The sequence below is a fragment of the Euprymna scolopes genome, chromosome 17 (genome assembly GCF_053919585.1).
Source record: "Euprymna scolopes isolate OS-2025 chromosome 17, ASM5391958v1, whole genome shotgun sequence".
Classification (NCBI taxonomy): Eukaryota; Metazoa; Mollusca; class Cephalopoda; order Sepiida; family Sepiolidae; genus Euprymna; species Euprymna scolopes.
The window spans coordinates 116,315,510-116,337,368 of NC_136498.1; the positions used below are offsets into that span (position 1 = coordinate 116,315,510).

Consider the following 21,859-nt stretch of genomic DNA (forward strand, 5'->3'; position numbering starts at 1 on the left):
TAAACCCTACAGAACACAATGCAAGAAAAATAAGTAAACAAATGGGAGAAAAAATATATAATTAAAAAAAATATACTGAATACGGATCAATGAAAAGACATGAAATCTACAATAGAATGGTTAACAAAAAAAAAAAAAAAAAAAAAAAAAAAATTGTGCATTTCTACAATTCAATACAAAGGAATTTTATCCTTCCACCAAAGAATGTACACATTGGCATTCGCTAATTTATGGATGTTCTTGATGATGGCAAACAAATAAACCGTTGCACAAAATCCATACTGCTCCATAGAAATGATATATGGATTAAAAAAAAAAAAAAAAGAGAGAGCAAACCACACAGCACAAGTCAATATCCAATGCACACACACACATATATAGACCAGACAATTACATGCATGAAATTTCATATATAAAAGGCTATATATGTATGTCTGTCTGCCTCCATATTTTCAAACTATCTCTTCTGAAGCTAAAAGTTGCAGAGTGGTACTAGGGGCCTCAAATGATCGAATTTTTTACAGACTGTTCTTTTATAATTCTTTTGCCAGACTGTTCTTTTATAATTCTTTGCCAGCTAAAATAGTTTTTAAGGGGTCAAAAATGGGTCAAATTGAAAAAAAAAAAAAAAAAAAAAAAAAAACGTTATTACATTTTGTATATTCATCTTAGTTTATTTTTAATAAGTTCATATGCGTGTCACGTTGATACAGTGGTAACGTCACCAGCTTTGAATGCTACAGTTTTGCTTTTGGTTTCAATTCTAGCTGATGGCACCCAAATACATTTTTTTTTTTTACTTTTGAAACCACAACTATAATAATATATACAAAATCTGGGCAAATTAAAATATCATATTTAAGCGTATTTTACGACCAGGCAAAGCTGGGCGCATCCCCCCCCCCACTAGTTTATCTATATATCTATAAATCTGTGTGTGTGTGTGTAAAGACAATTCTCAACTTATATACTCAACGAATTTTTGATCTACAGATTTGAAATTTGGTATATAGAGTATTCAGATATGTAGAAAACATTTTGATAGGTTTTCATCTAGAAAAAAGGAGCTATTAAGGGGTCAAAAGTGAAAAATTGGTACATGAAAAAGCGTTCCTGCACTAAATGATACCCCGCAGTCAAAAGTTGACCTCATTAAGTCATTAAAACGTGCACCTGCTAATTTAAGTAATTAAATAAATTCAAACGTGTTTCCGTTAGCATCTTGCGATGGCCCAATGGTTAACGTCGCACTCCTTTTTTTTTTTTTTTTTTCACACTTTAATTTCCAACTTTGCCTCAAGGGTTCGGGTTCGATCGTCATACTTACCTACCAAAACATTTTTTTTATTATTTTAACCCCCCCCCCCGGAGTTTTGATTTACCCAAAACCACACACACACCTCCAAACACCCGGGCAACGCCGGGTACCCCTCACTAGTCTATAAATAAAAATCAGCTTGGAGGATAACTCATTTTCAATTGAAAGAGTTGTTGTCCTTAAATTTTAAAATGTGCAATGCAAATTAAAAACTAAATAACTACAATGACTAGGTACAGTTAATTATTATAGAAAAGAAGGAAAAAAACGCAAGTGTGTATGTGCACGTGTCCAGTGAAAATCAAAAACTACATAACATACATTTTAAAAAGCTTAGATTATTTCCACTGTGTGATCAAACTTGGGTATCAGTTAAAAAAAAAAACAATATTCATCTCCTTGAGGGTCACAGCAAGAACAAAACTAGTGCTGGGGAGAAGGATTAAATGAAGCAATTACTTGTTTTTATCAGCTGTTTCAAAAACACTGAAACAAGATCAAACGGCTTTCTTGTTCTATTACATTGAACCCGTTGCTAGAAAAATAAAGAGATAGGGGAGAGAGAATTTTTAGATTCTATTTCGTTATCTATGCTTCTGGGCAACAGTGGGTATCCCTGCTAGTGTTAAATACAGAAAAAAAAATTAACGAGATTGCTTAGATTAGACTAAAAGGCAAAAGGAAAAAAAAAAGTTTTAACTCCTGCTTGATGTACCAAACAAATGGTGTTTGTCTGAACAAAGTGGTGTGCTTAAATAGCACACATAATGTGTTAATCTCTTAAGCTGACATAACACTAAAGAGTTCGAGTGTCAACTTGTCCTCAGCCTTTTGTGTCAATACTTATCCATTAAATTGGCAAATCCCCAATTGCAGGTGGAATGTGCCTTTCCCTCCCCCATACCTACTCACTTTTCTTGGTTTGATTTTATCATTTGTGTCGGGTTTATCATTTCATTTATATGATATAGATATATTTCCCCAAAATCTCTGGCCTTGATGGAGGGGAGACTAAAACTTGCTGCTATGGTTTTAAATGATTTAAAATAACAGCAAGGGGAGACTTGAGTCCAAATATTGCTCATATGTTATATACCCCACCCACCCCCCGTTTTGGAAATAGAGTGCACGATTATGAATATCTCCAGTATCAAATAATTTTTATACACTGTGAAATTTACTTTATGTATGAAAATCAAAAAAGGAGAGATATAACATGAGAAATATTTGGAATCAAGTCTCCCTTTGCTTTTATTTCAGATCATTTGAAATCATAGCAAGTTTTAATCTCCCCTTCATCAAGGCCAACGGTTTGGAGGAAATATATTTTGTAATTCATATGCAAAACTAGGAAAATATAACTATGATTGAAACATTTTACGACTGTAAAAAGGTGCAAAAAATAGTCTCTGGATGTTGAATGACCCCTTAATGTGTACCTTAAAGGCAAATGTCACATAGCCAATTACACAATTCAGGTCATTACCTTTCCAATGAGGCTTCATTTGTTAAATTCTGATCAATAGTCGCTCAGATTTGGAATTTATAAAATTGCCAAAAAAGGTGGTATATCTATCTATACCATACTTTGGGGTAATTGTGCCAACTAAGAAAAAAAAAAAAAGTACTCTTTATATGCGTGGTTGTCAAAAGAACACTTTTAGCTAGTTGGCGCATCTACTCCAAAGTATGGCATATACTCGTAGCCAAATTGAATATTGAAATGCTCGTATCTTTGGTTTTAATAGGGCAAAACCATGAAAATTTTCAGGCTTTTTTATTATAATATTATTTTATGACAATTGGTAACAAGGAATCTATATCTCCAAACCAATAAAACATACCCAAATTTGCCTACATTTGTGTTTATATATATATATTAATATCCTGGCAAGCCAGCTTTAGTTTTACTGCTTTGGGGTGAATTTTGCTTGGTTGTCTCTCATGTGGCACTTGCCAGGCCACTAATATATATATATATATATATATAACAAGAACAGGCTCCTTCAGTCTTTGACAGAATACCCATGAAGCGGTGCCTGCACGTAAGATTTTTGTGGCAGGAGGTGCGCAATCTCCAACCACACCTCTCTCCTGAGTCAACATTGTTAAATACCAAGTGTAGTGTATGTACAGGATGACTGGAAACAAATGCAGAGATAAGCGGAGAGCACATGCAGCGCCTAAAATTCCCAAATGATCACCCATTTGGTATCAACCAGGCTTAATGTTGCTTAACTTCGGTGATCTGATGAGAACCGGTGCGTGCGTGTGTGTGTCAGTCACATAGTATCCCGTGAAAATTTCACATATAGTGCAGACAGGTTACACCATACTGCTCAATGTATGTTGTCATGAGGGCCACACACAACTAATTAACAAACTTAATAAAAATTATTCAAAAACATTTTTGTAACTTAAAAACCATAAAATATGAAAACATGATTTTTTTAAAAACAATTCCCTTTGATAGTACACTAAAAATTACGTTTGTTTCATTCAAATTTATTCCCTTTTTTTTTTTTTTTTTTTTCTTTTTTTTAATTTATGGTAAAACGTCAAATGTCGGCCATAATTTCTCCAGATGTACTCTGTTCTTTCTTGCTTTTAAAATTGATGAAATGTGTTTTTAAATGTTTGACAAAAAAAAAAAAAAAAATGTTTCAAATGAAGAAAAACGTTTTGCATTGACATGATACATGTTTATCCAGTTTGAATTATAAAAACTTATTTGAACAATAAAATAAAATTATTTGTTATTATTTGGATTTATCGGACTACTGCTCTCATCTTGAGTGTGATTTTCACAACGTTTCGATCGACGTAACCCCCGACCTTCTTCAGAACTCGGGAATGTTTCTGTCAAACTTAAGAATTTGGATGGAATTTCGAACAGAACCCTTTATTTACTTACTTTATTGTGAAGTAAATAAAGGGCTCAGTTCAAAATTCCGTCCAAATTTCCCAGTTCGACAAGATACACTTGGAGAAGGTCGGAGGTGATATCGACCGAAATGTTGTAAAAAATCACACTCAAGATGAGAATAGTAGTCCGATGAATCTAAATAATAGGAATAAGCCCTCCTTATCTCAAAAATTCAGAAACGTCATAACAAAATTCTCTTTTTTGACATGCTTGCTATAAAGGATAGCTGAAACCCCGTGTTACTCATAAAAAGTAACAAGCAATACAAATGCAATACAAATTCAGTTTATTCACTTTCATTAACATTGTCACACAGAGAAGAACAAGTAATAGGAAAGAACGTGCAATGAATTCAGTTCATTCACTTTCATCGACAATGCCCCCCCTCCCACCTCCACCAATAGGAGAAACACCATTTCTCACAGTTAGCCCTTCATTTCTCACAGTTAGCCCTTTCAATATTTTCCTGGTGAGGGTACCTCAAGTGAGCAGCAATAAACCACCCCCACTTTCAAAGGAGGAGGTAATACCCGAGAGGATAGCTTTCTGCAACATTTATTTATGAAAATTACAATTCTCAAATGCAAATTAGGCACAAGGCCATTCAAAAGTGTACATCCTTGTCACTGTACTTAAGACAGGGCTTTACATTGTGATTGAAACAGTCGCATTTACAAGTGATTTTTCAAAGTGGCGACTAGAAATAATAAAACGCTTATCTTTTGGCGATTGTATTTCTTTCACTGACAATATTCCAAAGCTCACTACTGAGTGAAAAATATCTTTTCAAGTTTTTTTTTTTTTTTTATAGAAAAAGTCAAATTATTTAAACAAAAAAAGTTTAATAAGAATAATATACTTTTTTTTTTAAAACAAAGGCTGTTTAAAAAAACATCTAAAGAAATTAGAATGTTTATACCTTCAAGTATCAACATAAAATTTGTCGTATATTTAGAATTACACTTATTAAAAAAATACAGAAAAATCTTTATTATGTACATACTCGTCACAGAACAAAGATGTCATATTTTAAAAATCATGTAGATTTTGCTAGTAACTTTTCTATTTGGCTAGTAAACGAAAATATTTAGTTGTCAAAGGTCAACTAAAGATAAATTTTCTGTAGAGCCCGGTAAGATATGTCTCATTTTCCTAGCTAAAATCTCCATAATACCACATTCATTCTAGGGGATCATCCTACTTAAGATTTCCAAATCGATTTATTTATTTTTTTATTTATTAAATAAATATGTACATAAATCGTTTTTATTAAGAAATAATTTCATTGGCGTGAGTAAAAAACAAAAAGTGAAGACTACACTTTGATCCGAACCGAAATGTGTGAAATTTTATGATGCTATGCTTCAGTGATTTTTGTTTGTAATTACTTTTTGGTCTCGTCAACAAGACGTTAGAAACCACCTTTAATATACCTATGTCACGATTTTAACTAATAATAATAATCCATATATATATATATATATATATATATATATATATATATATATACACTAGCAGTTCAACCTGGCTTTGCTCTGACCCTATGTTCATAACTTTATGTGCAAATATATATATATATATATATATATATATATATATTAAAAAGTTTGACTCATGTCTAGGTAACCTACATCTAAAATTTAAAATTGGCGGAGGAGTTTTGTAGAGTCTGCAAAGGTCAACTCGTTCAACTTTGACCACTTGCCAGCCAAATTTTCGGCCAAAAATCGATTAAAATTTTTTTCCCAAATCTCAATATCTTTACGTCAACTCTCAAGTCTGTAGACTGAAAATTGACAGAGTAGTTTGGTAGGGAAATGTACACACACACAAAATTTCACTTATATATTTAATTCATGAATTACTCAAACAACGTAAATTGTATTATTTTCAAATTTTGTTGAAGAGAATTAGTTTCAACTTAGTTTCGTAGTCAGATCCAGAAAAGTGAAAAAAAAAACAAAAAAAAACAAAAAAAAAACAAATGCAGCCATTTTTAAACCGTCTACAGCAGGGGTCGTCCTACTTAAGATTCCCAAATCGATTTTTTTTTTATTATCATTAAATAAATATGTACATAAATAAAAACGATTTATTTAAAAAAAAAAAAAATCAATAAATAACTTCATTGGCGTGAGGGAAAAAAAGAAAAAAATGAAAACTACATTTTGATCTAAACTGAAATGCGTGAAATTTTACAATGCTTTGCTGATTGTTCCTCTTTTGTAGTTAATTTTTGGTCTCATCATCAGCAAGACGTTCGAAACCATCTACATCCTTTGTGAATTAATGAAGCTTGGAATAAGTAGTAGACAAACGCATGCTTACATTTTTCAGGAGAATCTGTAACACAAAATCGTGACTTAGGTAAATTATAAGTAATAATAATTCATTTTTTTTTTTTTTATATAAATTTACGAATTACTTAAATAATTTCAATTGTATTATTTCAAAATTTTGTTAAAAAGAATTAGAATCAACTTAGTTGCATAGTGGAAGCCAGAAAAGTGCAAGAAAACCAAATCTGCAGCGATTTTTAAGTCGTTTCCAGCAAAATAAGTAGTTTGTATATAAATTAAAAAAAAAGGTTGAATTCCCTAATTGTGTTTCATAGTAAAAGAAAAAGCATTTTTGCAATTACACAGGTGTTATTATTACATGAAAATTGGGAGGTCGACGCAGTAAAATGGATAATAACAGATTGCCGACTTAGCTGTATCAAGTTCAAATCCAGTCACTTCCACAGCATCACTTTCGCGTGATCCGCCCTGTAATTACCAGAATTTAGAAAGAATCATGGAAACCAATGCCGAGGCTTCCAATACCAAAATCTGTATGCGGTGTAGGATGATGATCCCCCTTAACCAAGCTCTTTTAAAGAGGAGACTTTGTTGGTTTGGCCACGTTGAGCACCGGAACACAAGAGAGTTTATCCACAAAGCAAGAGCTTGAGAACCACTCCAAGATTGGTGAAGATGCTCAGGAGGCCAGCTGATGACACGGTTAAATGCGATCAAAGCCAACGTCGAACCTACCTCCGGTTCACAGATCTACTGTGTTCGCTGTTTAATTAAATTAATATTGCACCAGCAAAATGACCTCAACATGTCATAAATGCCATAAAGATAATCATCTCAGGTAAGAATCATCCATTCTTACTCAAAAAAATAAATAATTTAAAGCAAAAATTGGTAAAAAAAAAACAAATTAAAAGCATAACTGAGTTATTTTATTTCATAGAATTCTGTTGGTCCGCTGAGTCTTTTAGATCTACGATACACAAATCTGGAAAATGCAAGATCGTCCCCCTTAACCAAGCTCTTTTAAGAAAAGAGATTTTGTTGATTTGGCCACGCTGCATGCCACAACACAAGAGAGTTCATCCACAAAACAATAGCTCCAGAACCACTCCAAGATTGGTGAAGACACCCAAGAGGTGAGCAGAAGATGTGGTTATACACCAAAGCTCACATTGAACCTACCTCAGATTCACACATCTATGGTGTTTGCCACTGATCCCAGGACTGACTGCCCATAATTATCCTGCTGCGGATCATTATGTATGGTTTGTATTCATTCTGTGTGTTATACAGGAGGAGTCAGCTAACTCATCCTTGAAGATTGTTGTAAAGTCAAACCAAAGTTGATGTGGATTCATACAGAATTTTCTGACAAGCAGACAACACAAAATGACAAAGTGCAACTACTTATTTAGCCTAGTTGGATTTACCCGACATTCCTCAGGTGGAAAAATTAGAAAAATACAATTCAAGATCTATTGAACTAGCAGAGCTAGCCATCATCACAATTTCCATAAATTATGTTGATTACACAAAAAAAAAGGTAAAAGTAAACAATTTGTTTAATATTGTAATTTGAAATGTTGGTGCTTCTTCATTATGATAGTGAAATTCAAAATTCGAAATATTGAATTTCAAATAAAGCAAATGGTATCTACTTAATTGTCATGCCGCAATAATGAACATATCCAAAAATTATGAAAAATGATAAGTTAGAAAAATTAATTATTAATGAAAATAATTTTTTGGAAGAAAATTAGTAAACATTGAGTTTGGCTAAAAATAACAAACCGGGGAGTTCGAATCGTAAGAAGGGTCCAGTAATTATTTTCTAAAAACTGAAAATCTTAGACCAATTTAGCAAAACTCAATTTTTGCTAATTGTTTTTGAAAATTATTTTTGTTAATAACTAATTTTCTACCTTATCGTTTTTCATGATTTTTGGATATGTTCATTACTGCGTCATGATAATTAAGTAGATACCATTGGTTTCACATGAAATTCAACGATTTTCAAATTTTGCTACAATAATGAAGCACCACCAAAACGTGCAAGTTCATTTTAGGACAAGATCAAAGTTAAAAAAAAAATAATGGTGTACCAGTTAAAGTCCCGACTTTCTCTGAACATAAAATTAAGAAATCAACCCACGGGATATGATATGCTGAAGGTGTTAATTCAATATACATAAACTTATGAAACTAACTTTTTATTCACGAAAGAAAGAACAATACTTTGTTCCCCTCTTTTTCTTTCGTTACGGCTTAATATTAACTTCTGCTATGGAGATCACTATTAAAGATGGCGTCCATATACAAAATATTCCTAGGTTGATAAGTTATATTTGAAAGATCTCTCTCTCTCTCTCTCTCTCATATATATATATATATATACGGCACAATCACGTTGACACACCGGTCCTCACCAGATCACCAAAGTTAAACAATGTTGAGCCTGGCAAATACCAGATGGGTGACCATTTGGGAAGGCTAGGTGCTGTATGTACCTTCTGGAAAGGTTGGGCATGGGGCCAGCACCCTCATCCTGTAAAAAGAACTATATATATATATATATATATATATATATATATATATATATATATATATATCACCTGTCTGTTTAAATGTATGTATGTTTATATGTCTGCCTAAAACTTTCGTTAGAGGCGACGGATTTTCACAAGATTGTTATCGTTTTGAAGCTTGACTCTTCAGACAGCAAATATCAAAAAATTGACTACAAACATTAATTCCTTCACCCTCAACTAGGCACTTTTCTACAGGGAGAGGTCGCTTTTTTCGCCCATATTTTCAAAGGTTATCCCCCTCTATTTGATTGACTAGCCTTAACTTAAACCTTTGTCACTTCCGGTTTGGCGATGGCCGCAACGGCAAAGACGTCATATTTTTTTTATGTTCTTTTTCCTCTTTCATGGTACGGGATCGAGCCTGCCTGCCTACTAACACTCCCCCCCCCCTCAACACACACCTCCAAAACATCCCAGCAATGCTGGACACCCAGGCTAGTATATATAAAAACATAGATCAAGGTTTTGAAAAAAGAAAAAAATGTCAAATCAAGTATTGATTTTGTAGGGAGAAAGATCCGAGAAACCGACTAGCTTTACTTTATATATTAGAACAAAAATGTCATCTTATTTTCGGATACGCATTTCACTTCCTTAATCCTGTTATCACTTTATAACGAAATTATTATGTATAATTTTTTTGTATTCGATTAATAGTAAATAAATAAAATATTAATTCAATATGTAAGTTGTCTGTTTAAACGTATGTATGTATGTCTGCCTAAAACTTTTGACAGAGGCGACGGATTTTCACAAGATCAGTATCATTTTGAAGCTTGACGTCTCAAACAAATATCGAAAAATTGGCCAAAAACATTAATTCCTTCACCATCAACTGGCCAGTTTCCTACAAGGAGAGGTCGATTTTTTGCAAGCCATTTTTGCAAGTCATCATATCGGTTAGATCGGCTTTCCTTAATTTTAACGTTCCAGACTTCCGGTTGTGTCATGGAGTAGTGGTAAGATTCAGATTTTATTTTGCTTTCTTTCCCGCCTTCGCATTACAGGTTCAAGCCTGCCTGCCTGCCTGCCTGCCTGCCTACTACCACTTTTTTTTTTTTTTGCTTAACACACACCTCCAAACACCCAGGCAACGCCGGGCACCGAGGCTATGTCGAGGGGGTACAAGTGCTTGTAGTCTGTCGGAGTATTCACCATTAAAGTACTTGTAGAACAGACAGAGGGATGCAACATTTCGTCGATGGGACAGAAGTTGAGACTTAGATGACAGTTCAGGACCTATCAGGTTGGCGACTCTTTTAAACCCTGTTCAGGAGCGAGAGACTAATAGCAGATGCACCAGCCCAAATGTGACAACAATACTTCATACATGGGCGAGTGGTGGCTTTAAAGAGGTACAGGATACTTTCAGGCATAAATAGCTTTCTAGCACGGTAGAGAGAGCCCACCTTCTTTGCAGCAGCCTTGGCAATGCTCTCAATGTATCTGCTCCAACACATGTTCCCTGTGAACGTTAGGTTGAGGAATTTAAAAGTAATTTCTGGACTTAAATTGTATTTATTGTCTTGAAATAGCATTTCTATTGATTTTTTTTTTTTTAATGTAAATCAATGTGAATTTGTATTGCGGATTTTTGGTAACTATCATTTTTTTTAAGTTTGTTTATCAACGAAGAAGGTTTGACCTCATCATTGTTGCTTTTGAATTCTTTGAATCTTGTTTTATTGACGTGTGGAAACATAAAATATTGAATTAAAGTTCGATTTTCAAAACTTTAAAACGTAAATTAAAAATATTATTTCAGATCAAAAAATAGAATTTAAAAACGCAAACAATTTAAATTTTAAAACCAACAATTTTATCCCAAAATATCCTGCACTGACCCATCGTTGCCGGGGAGATCTTTTAGGGAGGAGGGGGGGGGTACAATTGGATTTTTTTTTAAATTTAATTTTGAAAATTAAATTTAATTATTATCCAATTTTGAGAAGTCGCAAATTTCCCTTTTCTTTATTTTCAACTAACACGATTTAAATAACTGACCCGTTTACGAGTAAACCAAAATGCATTATGGCAGATTTAATTTACTATTTCGCTTTAGTGCTTTAACAGTACACTATTGCTATTGGTTTTTTATTATTATTCAAAAGTAATTGATTATTAGTACATAAAAATGTCTAAGTCACGTAGCGACAAGAAAGCACACACTAAAAATTATCACAATTTTATTTAGATTATTTTGATAAAATTTGTTATTAATCTTAAATTCTATTTCTTGTCCCCGGGACGGTCAGAATTTCTTACCTAAAAACGTATACGACGAGATATTTCAACACTCCCTATACTTCAATCGAACAAGCTTTCTTGTTAATTTGGTGCTTGGATATTTTGGAATGCCTGTTGGTAGTACATAATATGTTCTTTGTAGAAACGAGGAAAAAACGTAATTTTATATGCGCAAAATGTCGTCACGCGATCGCGACATACAAGCGTAACATAATAATAATAAATAATTGTCACTTTTCAAAAGAAAACGAAAATGTAATTTCTTTATTACAACTCCGAGGGTCGCCGCCTACGCCTGAGCGACAGTGCGTGATGATAGACTAGTCGTACGTCCAAACAAAAACGAAAGACCGACGAAGAGTGAAACTACTACGCGTAAAACAAAGCCTCCTTCTCCGCCTCTTTTCCGAAGAGAGGGTGGGCAGACTATAGCTAAGGGCGCTTTCATTTATGAGGGAGAGACGACAAGACTATAATCTTAACAACCCCTTAATTTAAAGTGCCCCCTACTTTTTTAGGTAGAGCACTATAGATATACACTTGAAATATATACTATTCCAGATGAATGTAGATTTATTTGGAAAGAGTCTCTTTGCTCCAATTTGGAGTGCCCCTTATAAAGGGGAAGAGTCTCCCCTCCCCACGAAAGAGCATGACAGAGAGAGCGAGAGAAACTAAACTACATATAAGATAACATACTTCAGACAAATGTAGATAAAACCGAATGAGGTCTCATTATTCCTAGTCCAGAGTCGCCCTATAGAGGGAGGAGGTTGGACCCCTCCCCCCACGCACTTAAAAACCGACCTCATCCCATCCTTTGACCTCGTGGGAGTAAAGGGACAAGTAAATAAAACACAACATTGATAATTACATTAACATCGATAACATTGATTCAGAAAAGAGCAGGTATAGAATGAAAGGATATCTTTGAGGTCTATCTGATGTGATATTTAGATTGTGATCTTAGTGCATTCATATTATATATTGTGTGTGATTTGGGGGAAGGGGAGTAACAGTAGATGCCCCAAAATACATAAATGAAAATCAAAATAGCGACACTGTATCGGCGATACAGTTCAGAAAATGACAACACTATGGACGGAGGGAAAAAAGAGAAGGATGACACGCGCCTCATCCCGGTGACCTATATATTTTCAATTCATGTATATTTTTCTTAGACACACAAGTATATAGAGGCAGTAAGTAGTAAGTAAGTGTAACACAAACAAGAGTGTAAGTGTGTGTCTGTGTTAACGAATGTTAAACACTATATTACAGAATAGCATAAAACCAAAAACGTTACAAAGGTCGGGTGGATGGGGGGGGGGCAACTCTATAAATCATCACGTATCATTTCTTTAATATATTACTGCTGTTGTGCTGTAGTCTGTACCTATCCAGTGTTGCCCGAAGACGGTTTAATTTAATTTATTACTATAATTAATTAATTTATTACTAATAATGATAATTTATTATTATAAATATTATTATCATAAATATTATTAATTATTATTATTATTATTATTATAATACCTATTTACTATGCCTCCCCACGGGACAGAGTTAGACACCAGGGTCGTTTTTTAACGTGGAGAAAAGGTACAAAAATAAAAATTGTCTCAGTCGTGAAGGATTTCTCCTCCACCGAAAGAGAACAAGAAATAGAAGTGCAGCAGCAGCAGCATCTGAAGAAAACGTAAAAGAAAGTTTTTTCATAAAATGATTGAGATTTTAACTGTTACAACTAGAATCTTTAAGGTATAACTTTAAATCTCATTTATAAAATTTGATCTAAATAGACTCCGAAATTTTAAATTTTTTGTTAAAGCCAATTTAAATGGCTTTCTATTCGGTAGTTTAAAGGCCTTTAATTGCTTTTAAAATTTCGGAGGCTTACAAAGAAATCCATTCCGCTTTTGTTCTTGTTTTTATTATTGTTGTTGTTTTTATTACTGTTGTTTCCTTGTCATCGATTATTAAATGGACAATTTTTACGAATAAACCGAAATGCATTCCGGTGGATTCAATTTTGTAATTTTTTTTTTTTTTAATTAGCGTTTCAATAAATATTCGATTAATAGTAAATTAGAAAGAAATACCAAATTCAATTCTCATAGTCGCGACAAAGATAGTTTTATAATAAAACACGGTTTTATATTTTTTATCAAAATACAGATTCCCATTCACGACCGACTACGAAAATTACACATTAATTATTCAACTTGCCACTATTTCCTGTAAAAGTACTAACCCCCATCCGACGACAAACTCTCCACCCCTCCAATTCATTTGGAGCATCCGACGTACATGAAATAATTTGCATGAATGGGTTTAGACCAAGGCCTTCTAGGATATCGCCTCAATTTATCTCTGTACGCAAAACATAACACTAAGATATAACGAAACAGAGGCGTGCGTGCGGGTCTCTCTCTCTCTCCATTTTTCTTTTTCTACCGACAATTTGTCCTCTTTTCTTTTATTAGGAGTGGCTCATTCTAATAATGATTAAACGTAGATAATTTATTTTAATAAATAATAGGACTTACATTAACAAAAATGGGGAGGGGGTAAAGAAAAGGTGTACAATGTTTGTTGTAAAGATTTCTTTCTCGCTCGGTAAACTAAAATCAAAAAAATAAAATAAAAATAAGTTTGTAATATTTTACACTACGTAGTTCGAGTAGTCCCATCTTGGTTGCTACAAACGTTTCGGCCGATATAACCGCCCAATGCCCACTTTCTTCAGGTTGTGAATGTAGACTGCAAGATTCAAAATTATTAGCCCATATCTTTAGATACATTTTTTTTTTAATATTCACGCACGCGCACACGTTTTTTTTTTTTTGTTTTTTTAAGTATTTTTTTTTTTTTTTTTCCTGAAATTTTGAGAAGGGAATTGATAATTTCGATTATTCGGACAAAACCATTCTCATCTTGATTGCTATATTTACAACTTACAAGAAAATCGGATCGTATCGACCGAAACGTTCGAAATATAGCAACCAAGGTGAGAATAGTAGTCCGAATAATCCAAATACAAATTATCAATCCTCATCTTGGAAAAAAAAAATGTTTTTATTGATAGCTTTTAGTTGGAAATGTTATTGATAATGTTTTTAGTTGGAAGTGATCCGACATTCGGTTACCGACTCTCAATGCGGATACATTTGCTACGTCTAGACACTGAACATAGTCTGATCACAAAAGCAATGTGGTCAGTGGAATGCACGAAAGCATTGCTAGATAAAAAATAAAGGCAAACATTTAAAATAGGATTAAATGACAGATTAAGGATTAAAAAAAAAAAAAAATGACACATAGTTTTACTGTTGTCTTTATTCGTTATAGTAATCGAATTATGTAAAGACTTTCCGCTTACCCGTTTCTCGTGCCTACGTAACTTACATGTTTATAATCAAAAATGCAACCTTTTAAAGGTCTTTTTTTCTTCTTTTTTTTTTTTTTTTTTTTTTTTTAAATAAGTTGAGTACGAAATTAAATTTACCAGAATGCATCTGTTTATTTATAAATGAATCGGACGCTTTGGTTTTGTTTGTAGTTGATAACAAAATGTACTGCCCCTAGATTTTAAATGTACTGTCCTAGATTTTAAAATTAGTCTTCAAATTCAAAATTCGTTTGTTTAAATGACCTAATAAAGAGTAAATATACATGTTTCATGGTTTAAGATACGTAGGCCTTTTATCGAGTGGTGTCATAGAGTGCGAGAGATGAGAGCTTTAGTAGATGGAGGAGGAGGAGGCGACAAATGAGTAGACATTCACCACTTTTCAGAGATCGGTATTTCAGAAATAATGCAGTGACATATTTAAACAAAGAAAGCCAATAAAAGCAATAAAATAAAATAATTTTTAAAAAATTTCTTTTTTTTAAAAGCATTTAGATGTGAAAACATTTCCATTTATATCGTTTTCACATTTTAAAAGAGAATAAGAAACAGATTACATAATGTTACAAAAAGGAGAAAATAATATTTATGAATGAAAACATTTATGAATGAAAACATGCGTTTTTGTTTTACTACAATTATTTTTTTTTCTACAACAGAAATGAAGAGGAAAAAGAAAATCTAACAAGCATATTATATATATATATATATATATATATATATATATATATATATATATATATATTCCAAACATCATCTCTATATTAACATACAAGGCAAAAACCACACAGTGTCTGTGTTTTCATCGCGTCTACGTGACTTCGATAATTATTTTGTTTTTATTTAATAGTAATCGAATACTTATTTAAATAAAAAATACAGCACAAAATGAAACGAAATTTAAATTATCCTACTTAAAAAATATTTGATTACGAAATTAAATCCAACAATGCATTTCAGTTTTTCATAAATCAACCATCATAAAAATGCATTAACAAATAAATTCCAAAGTATTTACGAGATTTAAATTTCGACATTTAGTCAGAGAGTTCGATTTTATTGCAAAATTGATTTTTAATAGACGCACTCTTTGACTTATCATTGTTTTAAATTTTTTTTTAATTAATTTGGGACGAGGGGATCAAAACAAAGGAAAATGTATTAATTTTTACCAAGACAACTTCTTGTTAAAATTTTAAAGCTTAACAAAAAAAAAAAAGTTTTAAAAAGAATAACAAATTCTATTAAAATTCAAAGCGTTTTTAGAAGAAAAAAAAGCTATAGGCATACAATTTTCAAAAATCGTTTCTTTTGTAATAAAACGAAACAGACAAAAAATATCCTTACTGAAAATACTAACGAAAGGGTGCTTATTTAGAATGACATTATATATATATATATATATATATATATATATATATATATATATATATATATATAGAAAAAAATTTATGATGTACATAATCGTCACGGAACAAAAATGTCATATTCCAACAATCATGTAAATTCATCAAGTAGGGTTATTTTTTTTAACTAAAAACAAAAATAAAAAAATTGACAATTTTTAGCGATTTTAATACTAATTGCCTCTTAAGGTTGATTTTGATATCGATAGTTCGAATTGAATTGTCTCCGTCTTATTAAACATGGCCGATCAAAAACCTTACGTCTCTGAGAGACGTCGTCCCTCTTTGTCATAAACTTTAATTTTACTTAGTTAAAAAAAAGAAGAAAAGAAAAACTTGATCAATGTATATGATTTTTGGAATATGACATCTTCGTTTAGTGACAAGTATGACACCATAAAGATTTTTTCTTTATTTTATTTTTTATTTATTTATTTATTTATTTATTTTTTATTTTTTTTTTTTTTTGCGTAATTCTAAATAAGCACTAGAAAAAGACAAAAAGAAAGAAAAATACAGGACAAAGTTCTTTTTTTTTTTTCCTAATAACTGCAGGGTTAAATCAGACAATATAACATTTTGAAATATCGTATCTATAGTAATCTGAAAATGCCCCAAAATAAATATAGGTATTCTAAATTTGTATATCTGTTTCATCAACAATTTCAATCGAATAAATTAATATTCTGCACTTGTAATTTGCATTCTTATAGTTTATTATTTTACGATCGCAATATTTTTTTTGTCAGTAAAACGTCCAATGTTACTGTGATGCTTGCTAAGAACAGATATTACACTTTGATCAAAAGACTAAGAAGCATAATATAAAATATGTACATTATAAAGTTTATGATGCTCGTACGGACCGAAAATCCCATTCTAAAAATTACGTCAACTGATCAAGTAGTTTTTTTGTTTTGTTTTGTTTGTTTTGTTTTTTTTCAAACTAGCCAAGATCAAAATTTACGATTTTTAGCGATTAAAACGTTTTAATTATTTTGAAATAAGCAAAATCTCGGTAATCAAATCGAGTTATCGCCCTTAAATTTTAAAACAAAATGGCGGCTTCTGGACGCCATCTTGCTTCTCCATAAAATTTGACTTTTTTTTTTTTAGTTAAAAAGTTATTTAATCAAATTACATCGTTCTGTGACGATTACGTACAAAAAATTTTCTGCATTTTTGTTATTAAAAATAAGTGTAATTCTAAATAAGCACCAAGCCATTTTCCCAGGAATTACCTCCTCATTTTTTATGGGCGAGGTAATTAATCCTTTCAGGTATTACATCCTCATTGTAGTGTCTGTTCATGAGATCATCTTCCCAGTAACTACCTATTTTATGGAGGAGGGTGGGGTTGTGCAGTAACTGTTCTACCAGGCATTACCTCTTCCATGACATCGATATTCACTCTCGGTGGGTTGAACCAGCTTCCCCCGAAGAAGGAAATGTTAAGGGACTCCGTGTGAGTGTAAGTGGGGAGAGGGGTCATCCTATGTATTACCTACTCTATTTTGGAGGAGATAGTGTAGCATCTGTTCCACAATCCTACCAGTCATTATCTCCTCCTTGAGGGGAGAGGCAGTAGTACATATCCATTCATCATGTTACCATCATATCATCCCATACCTTACCACCTTTTTGAAGGAGGGCGCAATCTTGGGATTTCCCTCATCTTTGGAGGGGGGGGCAGTATAATATATGTTCGTTTTTCATCATACCATTATCTCAGGCATCAACTCCAGTTTTTTTTTTAGAGGAGAAGTCTCAGAAGTAGTGTTTTTCGTCATTATACTATCCTCCCGGTCATTACCTCCTCCTTTAGAAACCAGTTCGTTTACATCATCCTCCAAGTCAAGCAAAAACTTAAGTCCTACCTAACTAATATTCCTGGTGAACTAAGTGCAAAAGAAATCCAGACAATTGCACTTCAGGGAACAACGAGGATACTAAAAAGAGCTCTCGGTTGGTCTCAATAAAAAGCAGGGCAATGTTGGCAGTTGGTTTGGCTGCCCCCATACCCAGCATTACAATCTTCAAAGGAAGAAAATTAAAAAAGGAAAAATATGAGAGAAATCAAATCTCACATAATTGCTTCAAAAGCAAATGAGACAAACGATTTAAAAAAAAAAATCATGTTAATTTTAAGTCAGGGTTTACTTCTAGGGAAAAGTATCCTCATACCAGGTTGTCCTGACAAAGCTTTTGTACATAGAGACCTTATTTGCTCTGCAATAGTATTGAGCACTTTCTTCAGGTTTTTACTAATTACCATTTTTGCTATATATATATATATATATATATATATATATATAACTACTTCATTTACTCACATAAAATTAATATACGAAAGTATAGATTTATGCGTAAACTTTAAGTATTTACTTCAAAAGTGCTCACTACGTAGGTAGAGCTAGTTAGTAATTTATAAAATATATATGGCGATTAAGCTACACTGAATATTCGGCGTTTCATCCACTCTAGGTTTCGTCAGGCTTATGCGCGAATTCTGTGGTTGTTTCTCGTTTTTATATGGTCCTCTTCTGTTGAGGATTTTAGTTAGCCAATCGGCTTTCTAGTATCCACCGCGCCCCTTCCTATCAGCCAATGGGCATGCATTTTATCGAACAAAGGATCTGTTTTGAGTGGATAAAACGCCGAATATTCAGTGTAGCTTAATCGCCATATATATTTTATAAATTACTATATATATATATATATATATATATATATATATATATATATATATATATATATATAGTTTTATTTTCCTTCAAATGAAGTTCTCAGAAATCAAGGGGCCCACTACCTGGGGGCTAACACTTGAACTCTATATGCGATACATAGATATTCGAATATTCCATTAAAATTCTTTATATCTCAAACAATGAGTTAGTAAAGAAATTGAGAACATAATTTTCCTCTCCCTAATTATCCATTTTTATACGTTGTAGTATATCTTTCGTTTTGATCTCTTGATCTTACCGGATTCCAGGACTAAAATTTATCTAGTCTGGTGGAGTATTCAACTTCATGCCATTACTTGAGGTAACATCACTTGGAGAAAGTGTGCCATTCCTCGTAAAAGCTAATGTGAGTTAGCCATAGTGAGGAGATCTTATTTGGGCTGCAAATACAATGTGATTTTGAATATTTGGTCAGGGTTAACTTCTAGGGAAAAGTATCCTTATTCCAGGTTGTCCTGACAAACCTTTGGCACATTTAAATATTTATTGTTTGTTATATACATGAAAGTGTAATATATACTAGCAGGAAACCCCGACGTTGCCTGGAACTGAACGAGGATCAACGAATGTTCCACACTTTGAATAATAATATTTCCATCGAAATCGGTGAAATCGACCATTTTTCAATCAAATCGATCGATTACCTGCTCTAGTGTACCAGGAGGAAGCTTCACATGTGACCCCGCAGTTCCAAAATCAAGTATTATAGTTCAAGTGTGCCCTAAACAGAAACATTCATTTCCAATACACCCGTCTTATCAAAGAACCTAGTGTTGACTTTATGTTGGGCATTTCTGTTTATGCAGTGAGAAAACTTATTAAATGCACTTGTGATGTTAGGCTGTGTAAGGCGTTAACTTTGTTCAAAATAGGACTGTTCCTTCTTTAATCAGATTTTTTGATTATCGATTTTCAACAGTTATAAGAGGCATTCCAATACAAAACCTATCTAAGAACAATCCCAGACACAAAGTATATTCGTACAAAATTTTATAAAAATCGATCCAGCAATTTGGGAGTCTATAGGGAACAAACTTGCGCATGTGTGCACACACACACAAATCGCCTTTTACATGTAAGTGGAGAATGAATGAATGAAATTATATATATATATATATATATACTAGCAGTTCAGCCCGGCTTTGCTCGGGCCCTATGTACTGTTCATAACTATGTGCATATATATATATATATTAAAAAGTTTGACTGACATCTAAAATTTCAAGTGTTTAGACCCAAAATTGGCGGAGGAATTTGGTAGAGTCTGCAAAGGTCAACACTTTCATCTTTGACCTCTTGGCAGCCAAATTTTCGCCCAAAAAACTAATTAAAAAGCTTGCTGCATGTCTGAATACCCTTTATGTAAAATTTTAAATGTTTAGACCCAAAATTGGCTGAATAGTTTGCTAGAGACTACAAAGGATAAATCTTTTGAACTTTGATCCCTTGAGGCTAAATTTTTTTTTAAACTTTGACCTCAATTTTGACCCCTTAACATTTATTGTTTTGGGCTCAAATCAAATTAAAAAGTCTAATCCATGTCCAACCTCCATCTAAAATTTCAAGTGTTTAGACACAAAATTGGTGGAGGAGTTAGGTAGAGTTTTCAAAGGTCAAATCGTTGAACTCTGACTCCTTGACGGTCAAATTTCTGGCCGAAAAAAAAAAGATTAAAAAGATTTTCCCAAATCTCAATACCTCTTATGTCAAATCTCGAGTCTGTAGACTGAAAATTGACAGAGTGGTTTGGAAGGGAAATGTACGCACACAGACAATTTCACTTTTATATAGATATACACACATACACATTGGTATCAGTATTTAGCATTCTAAAAGTAATGCCTCCTGTATTTTTTATTCCACCCAACTGGATCAGAAGAGATTGCAGGTGGCATTGTTATGATGACTGCATTTATGCATTCATTAAGAGTATTTAAAATTGAGAACTGTCTTGGAAATAAAAACAAAAAAAAGCAATCAACCAGCATTAAACCCTCTCGATGGTTTACGGTTGTGCCTGCATTTGGCATTTACAGGTGCTAAATTTCCTTTAATTCTCGTTAGTGGTCGAGAGGTAACGTCTTAGCAAATGGAGTCAATGGTAACTTTGTAGCTGGGTTTGAATCTCCCAACCAGTGGGAATTGTCACTTCCTGCACTGATGATTGCAAAAGCATGAAACACTAGTGTCTGTAAGTAGAAAAAAAAAATATATATATATATATATATGTATGGTAGCTTCCTCCAGTCTTGATAGATTATGGATACCCACTGTAAGTGCCTGTGGCATGAAATCTTTGTGGCAAGAGTTGTGCAATATCCAACCACACCTCTCCTGAGTCAGCATTGTTAAATACCAGTGGCAAGTGGAGGTTCAGGACGATTGGAAACAATACCAAGATAAGCGGAGAGCACATACAGCGCCTAGAATTCCCAAATGGTCACCCATCTGGTACTAGCCGAGCTCAACATTGCTTTAACTTCGGTGATCTGACAAGAACCGGTGTGTCAATGTGATTATGCCGTATATGCACAAGTAACATGTGGTGCTGCTACTCATGTGGAAACAAGATTGGTGTTGCAGATTTTAAGATTCATGCTGGAGTTATCTACATGGACCTGTGGCACCATGAGTAAAGGTGTTTGTTAACAATTAGTTCTGAGTGATGATCTTCTAGATGTTACAGGTTCCATTCCTACTATATGCGCCACTAACAAAGAATATCATCATAATTTATTACCATCTCTGCCCGATCATGGTTGACTGATAAAACAAGAACAAAGTGCTCCCATAGATTAAATAGGAAGTTGGGGTTCCGTATGGATTCTCAAGATTGCCAGAAATGCAACTGAAAAAGATCGATGGTTACATTGGTCAGAACGCTGTGATGAAAAAGTAACAACCACAATGAGAAT

General features: G+C 33.1%; 1 protein-coding gene and 1 pseudogene across 24 annotated transcripts in view; both read right to left on the reverse strand.

Moving 5' to 3' along the window:
- The window catches only part of LOC145296919 (SH3 domain-containing kinase-binding protein 1-like), a 452,874-nt gene that overhangs the window by 407,012 nt on the left and 24,003 nt on the right, over positions 1 to 21,859 (reverse strand). The window lies entirely within an intron of this gene.
- Positions 21,356 to 21,473, reverse strand: LOC145297434 (5S ribosomal RNA; annotated as a pseudogene).